The sequence below is a fragment of the Colius striatus genome, chromosome 13 (assembly GCF_028858725.1).
Source record: "Colius striatus isolate bColStr4 chromosome 13, bColStr4.1.hap1, whole genome shotgun sequence".
NCBI classification, from domain to species: Eukaryota; Metazoa; Chordata; class Aves; order Coliiformes; family Coliidae; genus Colius; species Colius striatus.
The window spans coordinates 358,965-372,204 of NC_084771.1; the positions used below are offsets into that span (position 1 = coordinate 358,965).

Sequence of the window (13,240 nt, forward strand, 5' to 3'; positions counted from 1 at the left end):
GGGTCTCATCCCACCTCTGGGGTCCCATCCCACCCCTGGGGTCCCATCCAGTCCCATTCCATCCCACCCCTGGGGTCCCATCCCATCCCACCCCTGGGGTCCCATCCCATCCCACCCCTGGGGTCCCATCCAGTCCCATCCCACCCCTGGGGTCCCATCCCACTCCTGGGGACTCATCCCACCCCTGGGGTCCCATCACATCCCAACCCTGGGGTCCCATCCAGTCCCATCGCATCCCACCCCTGGGGTTCCATCCCATCCCACCCCTGGGGTGCCATCCCAACCCTGGGGTCCCATCCAGTCCCATCCCACCCCTGGGGTCCCATCCCATCCCAACCCTGGGTCCCATCCACTCCCATCCCATTCCATCCCACCCCTGGGGTCCCATCCCAACCCTGGAGTCCCATCCCACCCCTGAAGTTCCACCCCTGAGGTCCTATCCCACCCCTGGGGTCCCATCCCATCCCACCCCTGGGGTCCCATCCCACCCCTGGGGTCCATCCCATCCCACCCCTGGGGACCCATCCAACCCTGGTGTCCCATCCAGTCCCAGCCTTAAGGTCCCATCCCACCCCTGGGGTCCCATCCCATCCCACCCCTAGGGTCCCATCCAGTCCCATCCCACTCCTGGGGTCCCATCCCACCCCTGAAGACTCATCCCACCCCTGGGGTCCCATCCCACCCCTGGGGTCCCATCCAGTCCCATCCAATCCCACCCCTAGAGTCCCATCCCATCCCACCCCTGGGGTCTCATATCATCCCAACCCTGGAATCCCATTCCGCCCCTGAAGTCCCATCCCTGGGGTCCCATCCCATCCCAACCCTGGGGTCCCTTCCCATCCCACCCCTGGGAACTCATCCCACCCATGGGGTCCCATCCCAACCCATCCCATCCCATCCCTGGGGTCCTATCCCACCCCTGGGGTCCCATCCCACCTTTGGGGACTCATCCCACCCCTAGGGTCCCATCCCATCCCAACCGTGGGGTCCCATCCAGTCCCATCCCACTCCTGGGATCCCATCCCACCCCTGGGGTCCCATCCCACCCCTGGGGACCCATCCAGTCCCATCCCGCTCCTGGGGTCCCATCCCATCCCACCCCTGGGGACTCATCCCACCCCTGGAGTCCCATCTCATCCCATGCCATCCCACCCCTGGGGTCGCATCCCACCCCTGGGGTCCCATCCCTGGGGTCCCATTCCAACCTCAGGGTCCCATCCCACCCTTTGGGTTCCACCCCTGGGGTCGCATCCCACCCCTGGGGTCCCATCCCAGTCTCATCCCACCCCTGGAGTCCCATCCCAGTCCTATCCCATCCCACCCCTGAGGTCCCACCCCTAAGGTCCCATCCCATCGCAACCCTGGTGTCCCATCCAGTACCATCCCATCCCATCCCTGGGGACCCATCCCATCCCAACCCTGGGTTCCCATCCCATCCCATCCCAACCCTGGAGTCCCATCCCATTCCACCCCTGGGGTCCCATCCCATTCCACCCCTGGGTTCCCAACCCGTCCCATCCAGTCCCATCCCAACCCTGGGGTCCCATCCCAGCCCTAAATTCCCATCCCTGGGGTCCCATCCCAACCTCAGGGTCCCATCCCACCCCTGGGGTCCCACCCCTGGGGTCGTATCCCACCCCTGGGGTCCCATCCCAGTCCTATCCCATCCCACCCCTGAGGTCCCACCCCTGGGGTCCCATCCCAACCCTGGTGTCCCATCCAGTACCATCCCATCCCACCCCTGGGGTCCCATCCCATCCCACCCCTGGGGACTCATTCCACCCCTGGTGTCCCATCTCATCCCATCCCATCCCACCCCTGGGGTCCCATCCCATCCCAACCCTGGGGTCCTATCCAGTTCCATCCAATCCCAACCCTGGGGTCCCGTCCCACCCCTGGGGTCCCGTCCCAGCCCTTGGTGCCGCAGGGTACCGGTGGGGTTGCCAGGGTTGATGATGCACAGCACCCGTGTGCAGCAGTGCCGGCGGCCCTCGGCCAGCGCCCGCCGCAGCTCACTCAGCGCCAGTGCCCAGCAGCGTTCCTCGTCCAGGTAGTAGCCGAGCTGCACGGCCCCCAGCTCGGCGATGGTGGCCGATTACAGCGGGTACTGCAGGATGGGCATCAGCACCCGCGTGCGAGAGGGCGCCCAGCCCGTCACCAGCAGCTTCAGGATTGTCTGAGGGCATTGGCATGGCATGATGGAGGGCGACGGGGGGCTGCGGACACGATGGGGGGGGACACAGGGATGGTGAGGGGAGAAGGGGATGGTGACGGGAGAAGGGGGTGGTGAGGGGCACAGTGTGAGCACAGGGATGGTGATGGTACACGGGGGGGTGAGGGGACATGCGGCTGGTGAGGGGACACGGGGGTGGTGAGGGGACACGAGGGTTGTGAGGGGAAAAGGGGATGGTCAGGGGACACGGGGATGGTGAGGGGACAAGTGGGGGTTGAGGGGACATGGGGCTGGTGAGGGGAAACGGGGGTGGTGAGGGGAAACGGGGGTGGTGAGAGGACATGGGGGTGGTGAGGGGACACGGGTGGGGTGAGGGGAGAAGGGGATGGTGAGGGGAGACGGGCATGGTGAGGGGAGAAGGGGAGGTTGAGGGTAAAAGGTATTTGCTTTAATTGTATACGCACTAGCAGACAGAGCGTAAATTTAGGGTTAAAAGGAGCGAATTTGAGTACAATTTAGAGAGATAGCTCAGTCCTCCGAACCACCATTGTATGGTCCGGAAGTCCTGCGGGGCGTGTAAGCGACTGTCAGTCCTCCGGAAGTCACGCTCTACGGGCCGAAAGACCCTCCTAGCGCCCGGAAGCGACCCTCCGTCCTCCGGAAGTGACGGTTTACGTTGCGGAAGTCCTCCAGACCACGGAAGCGACTATCAGTTTTCCAGCAGGTGCCCTCCATGCGCCGGAAGTCCTCCAGAGGACCACTAGTGCTCGTCAGCCCCCCAGAACACGCGCTACAAGGACAGTTCCTACCAAAGGAGGAAAAAAGGAGCAAAAAAGTTAAAAAAAAAAAAAAAGAAAAAAGAAACAAATCCCAACCCGAGCCCCCCCTCAGCCCCTGCCACTGCCCGAACAGGTCCATGCTGCAGGGCAGAGTCTATTGCTGCTTTGGCTGGGCAGTTTAGAATTCTGTTAGAATGTCATTGTTCATTTGGCTGCTGTTCTTCTATTTTATGTTTTCCCATGAACTTCTCTGTCTTGTTATTTTGCAATTTTTATGCTAACCCTTTTTTTTACTATCTGTTTTTAAATGTTTGTAACAGCTCGGTGCTATCTCCAGTGGAGATTTTTATGTCTCCATTTCATTTGTTTCTTGCCCCTATTGTAGTTTCTGTGGTGCAAATTGGTGTCTCACAGTCTCCATTCAATTTTCAACATCCTCACTGAGGTTTGGGGGAACTGATGGGGCTTTGTGGCTCAAATCAGGCTTGCAGCACAGTATTCTCAGAAAAAGCCACAAGGCACCATGAAAGGCAGAGAGATCCTACCAGGCTCTACAGAGCCCAGAAAGAACATCATGGCAATCTGGTGTGCAGTAAGGCTTCCTTCCTCTTTTGTGGCCTCTAGCACTTCAGTTTTCTATGTTAATTTTTAATTGTAATAAACCAAAACAACCTACTTCCCTACAGTTTAGTATAACAGCTCTTTCTTTTCTACCTTGACAGCTACTCCTAGACAGCTAAGTTTCAGTCCTTACCCGGTCACAGCGCTGACAGTGGAGGCATATCGGTGCTATAAAAATGCTATCATAATTTTCAGGCAGAACAGCTTCTTCTATCCAGCACTCTACACACTAGAAACCTAGGCCTTCTTCACCTGGAAGCTTTTATGACTCCCTGCAGTCTCCCCTCCCCTTTCCCAGGTGTCAGCACTGAGAGCAGTGGGAGGGACCTGGTGTATAAGAGCCACAGGCCCTGGCAAGAGAGCTCATTGAGCTCTTGGGCTGCTATAGAGTAAATGATCTGCTAGTTTCTCAGTTAGAATCCAAACTGATGTTAAGCTATTCAGAGTAGATGCATTTTGCTCTTAAAATGAGCAAAGATGACTGGCTGAGAGCCAACCTTCAGGACTGCTCAAAGTCAAGCGTTTATTAGAATGTACAATTCAATGGATGTTTTTCAGGTCAGTAATTTTGCATTTCCCATTTGGAGGTATTGAGAAAATTTAACAAAATGCTTTCTCTTTTTTTTCAGGCGTGTCCCATTTTCTCGAAGATTCTGACGTGACTGAATGCAATACTTTATCCTTTTCAACCCTTTTGTTTTAAGCTGTAGAAGTTGCTGATATCAATCTCTTTAGCGGGACGGAAGGTAAAATAATCTCAACAGGTTTACGGTATGTATCTTCTATGCACGTGTCTGCATTTTTGTGACCTACTGTAGGAGTTCCCGCTCTGTCAGGGAGCCGGACTACGTGATTTTTTGAGGTCCCTTCCGACCCTCGTGATTCTGTGAAAGCAGCCAGCAGGGAATGTAGGGCCCCTGTCAGTATATAGGAGAACAGCTCTTGTCTTTTTCACATTGCCCAGAACCCTCTGTCACACTCAGAACTTCTTCAGCAGCTTGCAGAAGACTCCTCAGAGATGAATCGACGTCAGAAATTCATTTACTTAGTGGCTTCTGAGCAAGACTCAGAGTCCAGGGGTAGATGGAAGATGAGAAGCACCCACAGACTCCAGTCAGAATAACAGAGTTCCGGGCCGTGACTTCCAAGGACAGGGGTGTCAGGCAGGAGCGGGTTTTTTTTCCTGAGAGATCAGAGGAGGAAAAAAGCTTTTCAAGTGTGGGGGCCCAAGCGCAGCAAGGGAAGGGAGGTCACAGGGTCTGGGTGTGGAAGGAGGTGAATGGACAGCCACAGCCATTCCCAGAGGACGTGCGGTAGGAGGGGCCGGTGCCAGAGATGCGGCCCGTGGGTTCTGTCTGCGGTTTGTGCCTTTTTTTAGATGTCTAAGAGGGAGCCGGTGACTGCAGGAACACGTCAGCTGACGTGGTCAGAATCGACCCTTTGGCCCTGTGAAAGCAAAGTACAGGGAGGGGGAGATGGGGTCGGGGATTGCAGGTTTGGCGTTTAAAGGGAGCAGAGGGGAGCGGCCATTTGGGAGCCATCTCCTCTGGGCAAGGAAGGGGAGAGGGTCAACTTTTAGCAGGCAGCCAGTGTACACCGGGCCGGGTGGCTCCAGCCTCTGTGTGTCATATACCAGAGTCTGTCTTCTGTGTCTCGGGACTTTCTCGAGTCCCCTAATTCTTTTTGTGCTCAAGGCTCAGATATCATCGCTACTGTCTCAAATGATTCTCAGCATTCCAGTGCCGATCTGGAGCTGCTTTTCTTGCATTAGAAGCTTAAACTTTGGATTGATTTTTGTCTCTTGAAGTTTTCTATTGGTCCTGTTCCACAGCATCAGCCACTGCGCTTCCGAATCATCCTTTTCCAGTCTAGTTCCCTTCATCTTCTCGTTCTTCAGTCTCGAAGCCACAGTTCTCGTGCATTTATCATCTGTCTGGACAGGAACTTGTCATCCCCGGCCGTTGCTTTTGCCTCTGCGTGCGGCTACCCTAGAGCCTCCTCACTTTACCGTCGCAGTCCCACAGGCCTTTTTGGACAATGGCATTTCCATTTCGGCGTTCTGTCACCGGGACTCGTCTCCTATTTGTATGTCAGTGTCCATCTTCCCTGCAGTGTCGGTCTCAGCACGTGGGCGTCGGGCTTGGAGCCGCTCTGCCCGGGGGACGTGAGGCCCAGCGTTAGGGATTTGCTCTAATGCCAGCCTGGAGTTGAATTCTGAACAGCTTTGTAGAGTGTCGAGCTTTGGAACTGTTTGTCTGTGGTTTGGCTCTTGGGTGATTTGTTTTCTATCTGTTTTCGCAGACGCAGAGAAAAAAGCTGTACTCCAGAGAGTGACCTGGGGATCGGGTGGATCGCCGAGAGAAAGTGGGCGATGGCGTGGGGAGAGCAAGAAAATGGGGATGGGCAGATGTACCGCTACATGATGCTGTGTTTGTGTTCTGTTTTGAAGGTTCGAAGGCACGAGGGAGCCAGGTAATTGGCACCGGAGAGGACTCGGCCAGGTGAGCAGAGACCAGGGGTCTAAAGCAGCTGTTTTCAGGGGCCATTGGTGATGAAGTTACAAGATTTCCTCATTTGTATCTCACAGGAGGTCCCCGAGCCTGACGCAGCAGGATGGAATGACCCACGTGGAGGGCTAGAGGTCAAGGTAAAGGAGGCAGAGATGGGGATCCCTGTGGGTTGGTTCAGTATCTCGTTATGTGTTTTAGTTCCTTATTTGTGTTTCTTGCAGATGCTATAAGATGCCTCGGAGAGGTGAAGCCACACACTGAGGAGGAGGCTGGAAAGGTGCGGCAGATGTGATCCCCCTTGGTGTTTAAAACTCTCCTGCTGCAAAGCAGTGAAGCATTTTCCTTGTTTTTCAGGGGCCGTGAGGACAGCCTCCGGAGCTTTCGAGGTGAGCCAGGCCGGTTGCGAGGAGGGTGTCGGGGCCGGTGCTTTTGAAGAAGCGCCACAGTTATTTTCTTTGAGTCTCAGACGCCTAAGGTATGACAGCAGCAGCATTGGACTGTGGAACAAACAGGTAAGCAAACCTCTTGGGCTATCGGGGATGACTGTCAGAGCGGAGGTTGACATCTGTCACCCCAATGCTCGCCACTTGCCCCATTTGTGGGGTTTCTTTTTATATCTTTGCAGATGCCCAAGAGGAGCATGGCGCCCGCAGGCAGACCCTGGTTTTAGCGGAGATGGGCTTTAGACTATACGAGAGTTAAGTTGAGGGACGGGATCGGGGAGGGGGAGACGAGGGGCAGACCGTGTCGGGCATCGTAAGGTGGGGGTTCTAGGGGAGCAGAGGAGAGAGGCTCTTTGGGAACCATCTGCTTTGGGAAAGGGAAGGGCTAGGGTGCGCTTTTAGGAGACAGCTAACATAGGCCGGGCAGGGCGGCTGCAGCCTCTGTGTGTGTGTTGTCCTGTAGTCTGTTTTCTGTGTCTCAGAACTTCCTCAGGTCCTGAAATCCTCCTTGTGTTCAAGGAGCATGGCACGTGACTCGGGCGTCTCTCATCGTCGTTCTCACCATTCCGGTGGCGATCCGCCGCCGCTTTTCTGGCATCAGAAACCATGGATCGGTGTCACATCTTGAAGTTTTCTATCGGTCCCATTCCACGACATCAGCTGCTGCGTTCTCGCGTCATCCTTTTCCACACAGAGTCTAGTTCCCTTCATCTGTGACTTTCTCAGCCTTGAAGCCAGACTTCTTATGCATCCATCATCTGTCTGGACAGGAACTTCTCATCCCAGGCCATTACCTTTGCCCCTGTGTGGGGCTGCTCCAGGATCCTCTGGCTTCAGCATCTTGGCCCCACGAGCCTTTTTGCTCAATGGCATTTCCAGTTTGGCGTTCTGTCACCGGGACTCGTCTCCTATTTGTATGTCAGTGTCCATCTTCCCTGCAGTGTCGGTCTCAGCACGTGGGCGTCAGGCTTGGAGCCGCTCTGCCCGGGGGACGTGAGGCCCAGCGTTAGGGATTTGCTCTAATGCCAGCCTGGAGTTGAATTCTGAACAGCTTTGTAGAGTGTTGAGCTCTGAAAGTGTTTGTCTGTGGTTGTGCCTCTGGGTGACTTGTTTTCTATCTGTCTTCGCAGACGCAGGGGACACAAGCCGCATCCCAGAGAGCGACCTGAGGACGGAGCGGATCGCCAAGAGAAGGTTAGCGATGATGTGAGGTGAGAGGCAAGAGCGTGATGGGCAGATGTACCGCTACATGATGCTGTGTTTTGCGTTCTGTTTTGAGGGTTCGAAGGCACGAGGGAGGCAGGACACGGGCATCGGAGAGGACTCGGCCAGGTCAGCAGAGATCGGAGGCTAAAGCAACTGTTTTTAGGGGCTATCGGTGATGAAGTTACCAGATTTCCTCGTTTGTGTCTCGCAGGAGGACCCTCAGCGTGACGCAGCAGGATGGAATGACCCACGTGGAGGGCTAGAGGCTAAGGTAAAGGAGCCAGAGCTGGGGATCCCTGTGGGTTTGTTCAGTATCTCATCATGTGTTCTAGTTTCTTGTTTGTATCTTTTCGCAGGTGCCATAAGATGCCTGGAAGTGTGAAGCCACACACTGAGGAGGAGACTGAAAAGGTGAGGCACGTGTGATCCCTGATGGTGTTTAAAGCTGTCTTGCTGCAAGGCAGTGAATTGTTTTTCTTGTTTTTCAGGGGCCATGAGGGCAGCCTTTGGAGCATTTGCAGTGAGCCTGGCTGGTAGCGACGAGGGTGTCAGGGCCGGTGCATTCGAAGAAGCACCACAGTTATTTTCTGTCTTTGAATCTCCGGCGCCTAAGGGATGACGACAGCCGTGTCAGACTCCGGAAGGAGCAGGGTGAGCGGAACACCTCTGCCTTTGGAGGGAGTGGTTGTCAGAGCGGAGGTCGGTGTAGGCTGATGCGATGCTCACCATTTGCCCTATTTGTGGGGTTTCTTTTGATCAGGTTGCCGACCCCCAGGAAGAACACGGCACCCAAAGAAAGGCCTCAGTGAGCGATGTAATTTCCACAGAGATGGACTTCAGAGCATCACGCAAGTTAAGTTGAGCAAAAGGGTCGGGGAGGGGCAAGGAGGGGGAGGTGATGTTGAGAATTGCAGGATGGGGTTTTAAGGGTAGCAGTGGAGAGAGATTGTTTGGGAACCCTCTCCTTTAGGCAAGGGAAGAGTTAGGGTTAGGTTTTAAGAGGCAGTCAGGATGTGCCGGGCAGGGCGGTTCCAGCTGCTGTGTGGGTTGTCGTGTTGTCTGTCCTTTCCATCTCAGGATTTCCTCGAGTCTCAAAGTCTTCTTTGCACTTGAGGACCTCGGCACGTGTCTTGAGCACCTTCCCTGAGGTCTCGAAGAACAGACCTCACGATTCAGTGCCGGTCAGGTGCCGCTTTTCTTGCATAAGGAACTTAAACTGTGGATCGGCTTCACATCTTGCAGTTCTCCGTCAGTTGTTTTCTCCGGTACGATGTTCCAGGCTGCGTCAGCAGCTCTTCTCAGTAGGCATCCCTGTTCTGAGATTTGGTCTCATTCTCTTCATCGCCGCATTCTCTAGGACTCACAATCAGGCTTCTTGCGCATCCATCATCCCAGTCTTCACAGTTACTTCTCATCCCGGGCTGTTCCCTCAGCCTCTTTGCGTGGCTGCCGTGGAGCCTCGCTTCTTTGTCACAGCCCCGTAGGTCTCTGCTTGAGGATATCTCCGGTCCAGGAATCGTGTCGCCGAGTCTTCTCACTTTTGTGTCATGTTGTCTGTGTTCTGTGTGGTGTCAGTGTTTGTGTGTGTGTTTACCTTAGAGCCCCTCTGCCCGGGGGTGTAGAGTCGAGCAGATGGAGGAGCACTGAGCGTACGTCACTTTACTTGTGCCACATGGGCTTTGGGGTTTTGTTTACCGAGTGGAGTTTTTGGGTTTTGGGGTGTGGCCTTTTTGGGGTGTGGCCTTTTTGGGGTGTGACTGGGCTTTGCATCTGGGTGACTTGTTCTGTTCTATTTCCCAAGACAGAAGCTGTGTTCAGAACAACACCACGAGGGGCAAGCAAAGCGCCTCGGTGCTGCCGTCATGTGGACACAGTGCAGTACTGCAGCTCAGGAGCAGCGCATCGCAGCAGCACCCGACACCGCTTTTGGAATCAGACCTGCGGCTCTGCACAAGTTAAGTACTGGGATAATGCCATACTGGGGCCGGGGGGAGGGGATAAAGTTAAGAGTTACAGGGAGGGGTTTTGTGTAGTGCCTGGGCTTCTGGGTTTTGGCTTTCAGGGGTTTTGTGTAGCGACTGGGCTTTGGAGTTGTGGCTTTCAGAGGTTTTGTGTAGCTCACGGGCTTTGACGTTTTGGCTGTCAGGGGTTTTGTGTAGTGACTGGGCTGTCAGGGGTTTTGACTTTCCAGGGTTTTGTGTAGCGAGTGTGGTTTTGACCTTGGGCTTTGGGATTGTGTTTAGTTGAGTGGATTTTTTGGGTTTTGGCTTAGGGGTTTTGTTAAAATAATGTGGTTTTTCCTTTGGTGTTTTGTTGAGCGAGTCGGCTTTTGGCTTTGGGGTTCTCTTTGGTGAATGGGCCTTTTGGGTTTTGGCTGTGGTATTTTGTTGAGCGAGTGTGGTTTTTGACTTAGTGAGTTTGTTATGCGAGTGTGGTTTTGACTTAAGGGTTTTGTGTAGGGACTGGACTTTTGGGGTTCTATTTTGTGAGTGTGACTTTGGGCTTTGGCTCAGTCAGTTTGCCTTTGGGCTTTGGCAGTTAAGGACAATTCTGTGTTGGGGCTGGGAGGAGGGGATAAGGTCGGGAGTCACAGGGAGCAGTTATAAAGGTTGTGTAGAGGAATGTTCCGTAGCCAGTCCCCGTTAGGCAAGGAAAGGAAGTTACTTCTCAGGACAAGGGCAGCGTGTGGCAGGCAGAGTGGCTCCAGCGTCTGTGTGGGTTGTTGTGTTGTCTGTCCTTCACATCTCAGGATTTCCTCGAGTCCCAAAGTCTTTTTTTGCACTTGAGGCACACGGCACATGACTCGGCCACTTTCCTTGAGGTCTCAAAGAACAAACCTCCTCATTCCGGTGCCCATCAGTGCCACTTTTCTTGCATAAGAAGCTTAAACTGTGGATCGCCTTCACACCTTGAAATTCTTTGTCGGTCGTTTTCCACGGTGCAGCGTTCCAGGCTGCGTCAGCAGCTCTTCTCAGTAGGCATCCCTGTTCTGAGATTTGTTCTCATTCCCTTCATTGCTACATTCTCTGGGACTCACGGTCAGGCTTCTTGCGCATCCATCATCCCAGTCCTGATCCTGGGCTGTTCCCTCAGCCTCTTTGCGTGGCTGCCATGGAGCCTCGCTTCTTTGTCACAGCCCCGTAGGTCTTTAGGGCATCTCCAGTCCCAACATCATGTGACCGAGTCTCCTCACTTCTGTGTCGTGTTGTGTGTGTTCTGTGTGGTGTTGGTGTTTATATGTGTGTGTTTATCGTAGAGCCACTCTGCCTGGGGGTGTAGAGTCAAGGGCAGGTGGAGCAGCACTGAGTGTATGTCAGTTCGCTTTTGACACGTGGGTGTTGGGGCTCTGGCTACCGAGTGAGTTGGGGCTTTGTATAGCAGGTGAGCTTTTGGGGGTTTTGCTCAGTGACTTGGTTTTGCATCTGGGTCACTTGTTTTGTTCTATTTCCAGAGACAGAAGCTGTTCTCCAAATAATAACACAAGGGGCAAGCAGAGCCCGTCAGTGCTGTTGTCATGTGGACAGAGCGTGGTATCGCAGTAGCACCCGACAGAACTTTTTGAATCGGACCTGTGGCTCTCTGCAAGTTAAGTACCGGGATCATGTTGTGCTGGGACTGGGAGGAGGGGACGAAGGTAGGAGTTATAGGGAGGGGTTTTGTGTAGTGCCTGGACTTTGGAGTTTTGGCTTTCAGGGCTTTTGGCTTTGGGGCGTGGCTGGGGCTTTTGGCTTTGGGGCGTGGCTGGGGCTTTTGGCTTTGGGGCATGGCTGGGGCTTTGTGGAGTGAGTATGGTCTTGGGCTTCAGTAGCGACTTTTTTTTTTGCTGTGTTTTCAAGTTTCTATTGTGCTTGCTAGTTAAATACAGGGACAATGCTGTGTTGGGGCAGGGAGGAGGGAACAAGGTTGCAAGCCACAGTGAGGTGTTTCAAAGGTCGTGTAGAGGAGAGTAATGTTCCATAGCCAGTCCCCACCAGTTAAGGAAAGGGAGACAGTTAGTTCTTTTTGGCAGCATGTACCGGGCAGAGTGACTCCAGCCTCTGTGTCGTCTCGTGTCGTCTGTGTTCCCCACATCCACTTCCTCGGGCTTCCTCATTCATCGCTCTTTGCTCTTTGGCGGCAAAGTCTGGATCTCGGGCAGCATCCTCAGGGTCTCGAACACTGTATGCACCGATGCAGCGTGAATCGAGCTCTTCTGGCGTCGCCATCCTTAAGCGTAGATCCATCTCGTACCTTGGAAGATTTCCGACCGTACTCTTCTGCGGTACCACTTCTGGCCGCATCGGCGGCTCCGCTCTTCAGCCATCCCTTTGCACGGACTCAGACTTCTTCCTCATGTCCTCAGGATCTCGGGTCCGGGGCGTTCCTCTGGCGCAGGCCCGGTCTGTTACATCTGCCCTCTTTAGGCAGGCCACTATAGAGCCTTCTCCCTTCAATGTAGCATCCTGTAGGTCTTGCCGGTCAACATCATCTGTGGCCGGGGCATCTCTGAGCCGAGTTCCCTCTTGTCTTTATGTTGTGTATGTGTTCTTTCACGCGGTGTCGGTGTTTGCCCACGGGTGTGGAGCGGAGCCACTCTGCCCGAGCGTGTAGGGTAAAGCAGAGAGCGAGGTCAGGGTCAGGGGTCGGTCGGGATTCCCAGGGAGATCGCTCGTGTCAAGTTTCTCAGAATCGAAGCAAAGCCAAGGGTTCCGGGGGTCGATGTGAAGCGGCGTGTCACTCGGTTATTACTTTGAGGCGCGACGCTTTGGCCTCAGATGGAGCTGTCTATCATCAAGGCTGTGGGAGAAGGGTCTAGTCGGTAGAATGTTTAGGTGTCGGTGTGGCAGAACTGTGCCTTGTTTTTGTCTTTAGGGTGTGTACGATGAAACCTATAGTAATGAGGCTGCTCTTGGGTGGGGTTTGTTTTCTCTTACCCTGTATGTAGTTGTCTTAGTTGTGGCTCACTTGAGGTGATGTTTGCAGCCAAGCTTTGGCAGGCAGGGCCCCCTTCGAGGCCCTCGCAAAGGATGTTTCTGGGGAGCGACGTAGCTTTGAGGCGCCATCGTTGCGGGTGGGCGGGAGGATGGTGGAGCGGAGGCAGGGTTCGGTGGGGTGGAGGGGAGAGGATTATGAGGTTTGAATTGCAATTTGAAATTGTTTCTTTTTCAGGTTTTTCAATTTCTACATTTTTAATAGAATAAAAAATCCCCAGCCGGGGGTTTTTTTTTTTTTCCCTCCGGCTGGGGTTTTTTTTCCTCGGTCCCGGTCGCTCTGCGAGGCGACGATCATCGCCAAAGTTTGGGCTCGGAGCGACCAGGGGCCGGGGTTTTCGTCAGGCAGGGCCACGGATTCTCCACTCCTCCGGGAACGCCGTTCCCGAGGAGCATTTTCCCGGCAGGTGTATTTTTAGAGGGAAGCCGACTCGGGAGGCCAGCTGGTGGAACCAGCCGTGGGCGTCGGTAGCAAGACGTAGAATTGAGCAGGAGCAGATATTGAAGGGAGTCGGCACAATTTCTAGGAACCAAAAGC

General features: G+C 54.4%; 2 long non-coding RNA genes across 2 annotated transcripts; both read left to right on the forward strand.

Annotated features, from left to right (window-relative positions):
- The first annotated feature begins 5,915 nt into the window (after nt 1-5,915).
- On the forward strand, nt 5,916-6,495 carry LOC133626643 (uncharacterized). Its single transcript, XR_009819698.1, has 4 exons — nt 5,916-6,074; nt 6,161-6,220; nt 6,305-6,360; nt 6,438-6,495. It is a non-coding gene; the product is annotated as an uncharacterized LOC133626643 (long non-coding RNA).
- A 1,297-nt stretch (nt 6,496-7,792) lies between these two features.
- On the forward strand, nt 7,793-8,570 carry LOC133626642 (uncharacterized). Its single transcript, XR_009819697.1, has 5 exons — nt 7,793-7,858; nt 7,944-8,003; nt 8,089-8,143; nt 8,221-8,383; nt 8,493-8,570. It is a non-coding gene; the product is annotated as an uncharacterized LOC133626642 (long non-coding RNA).
- The last annotated feature ends 4,670 nt before the right edge of the window (nt 8,571-13,240 follow it).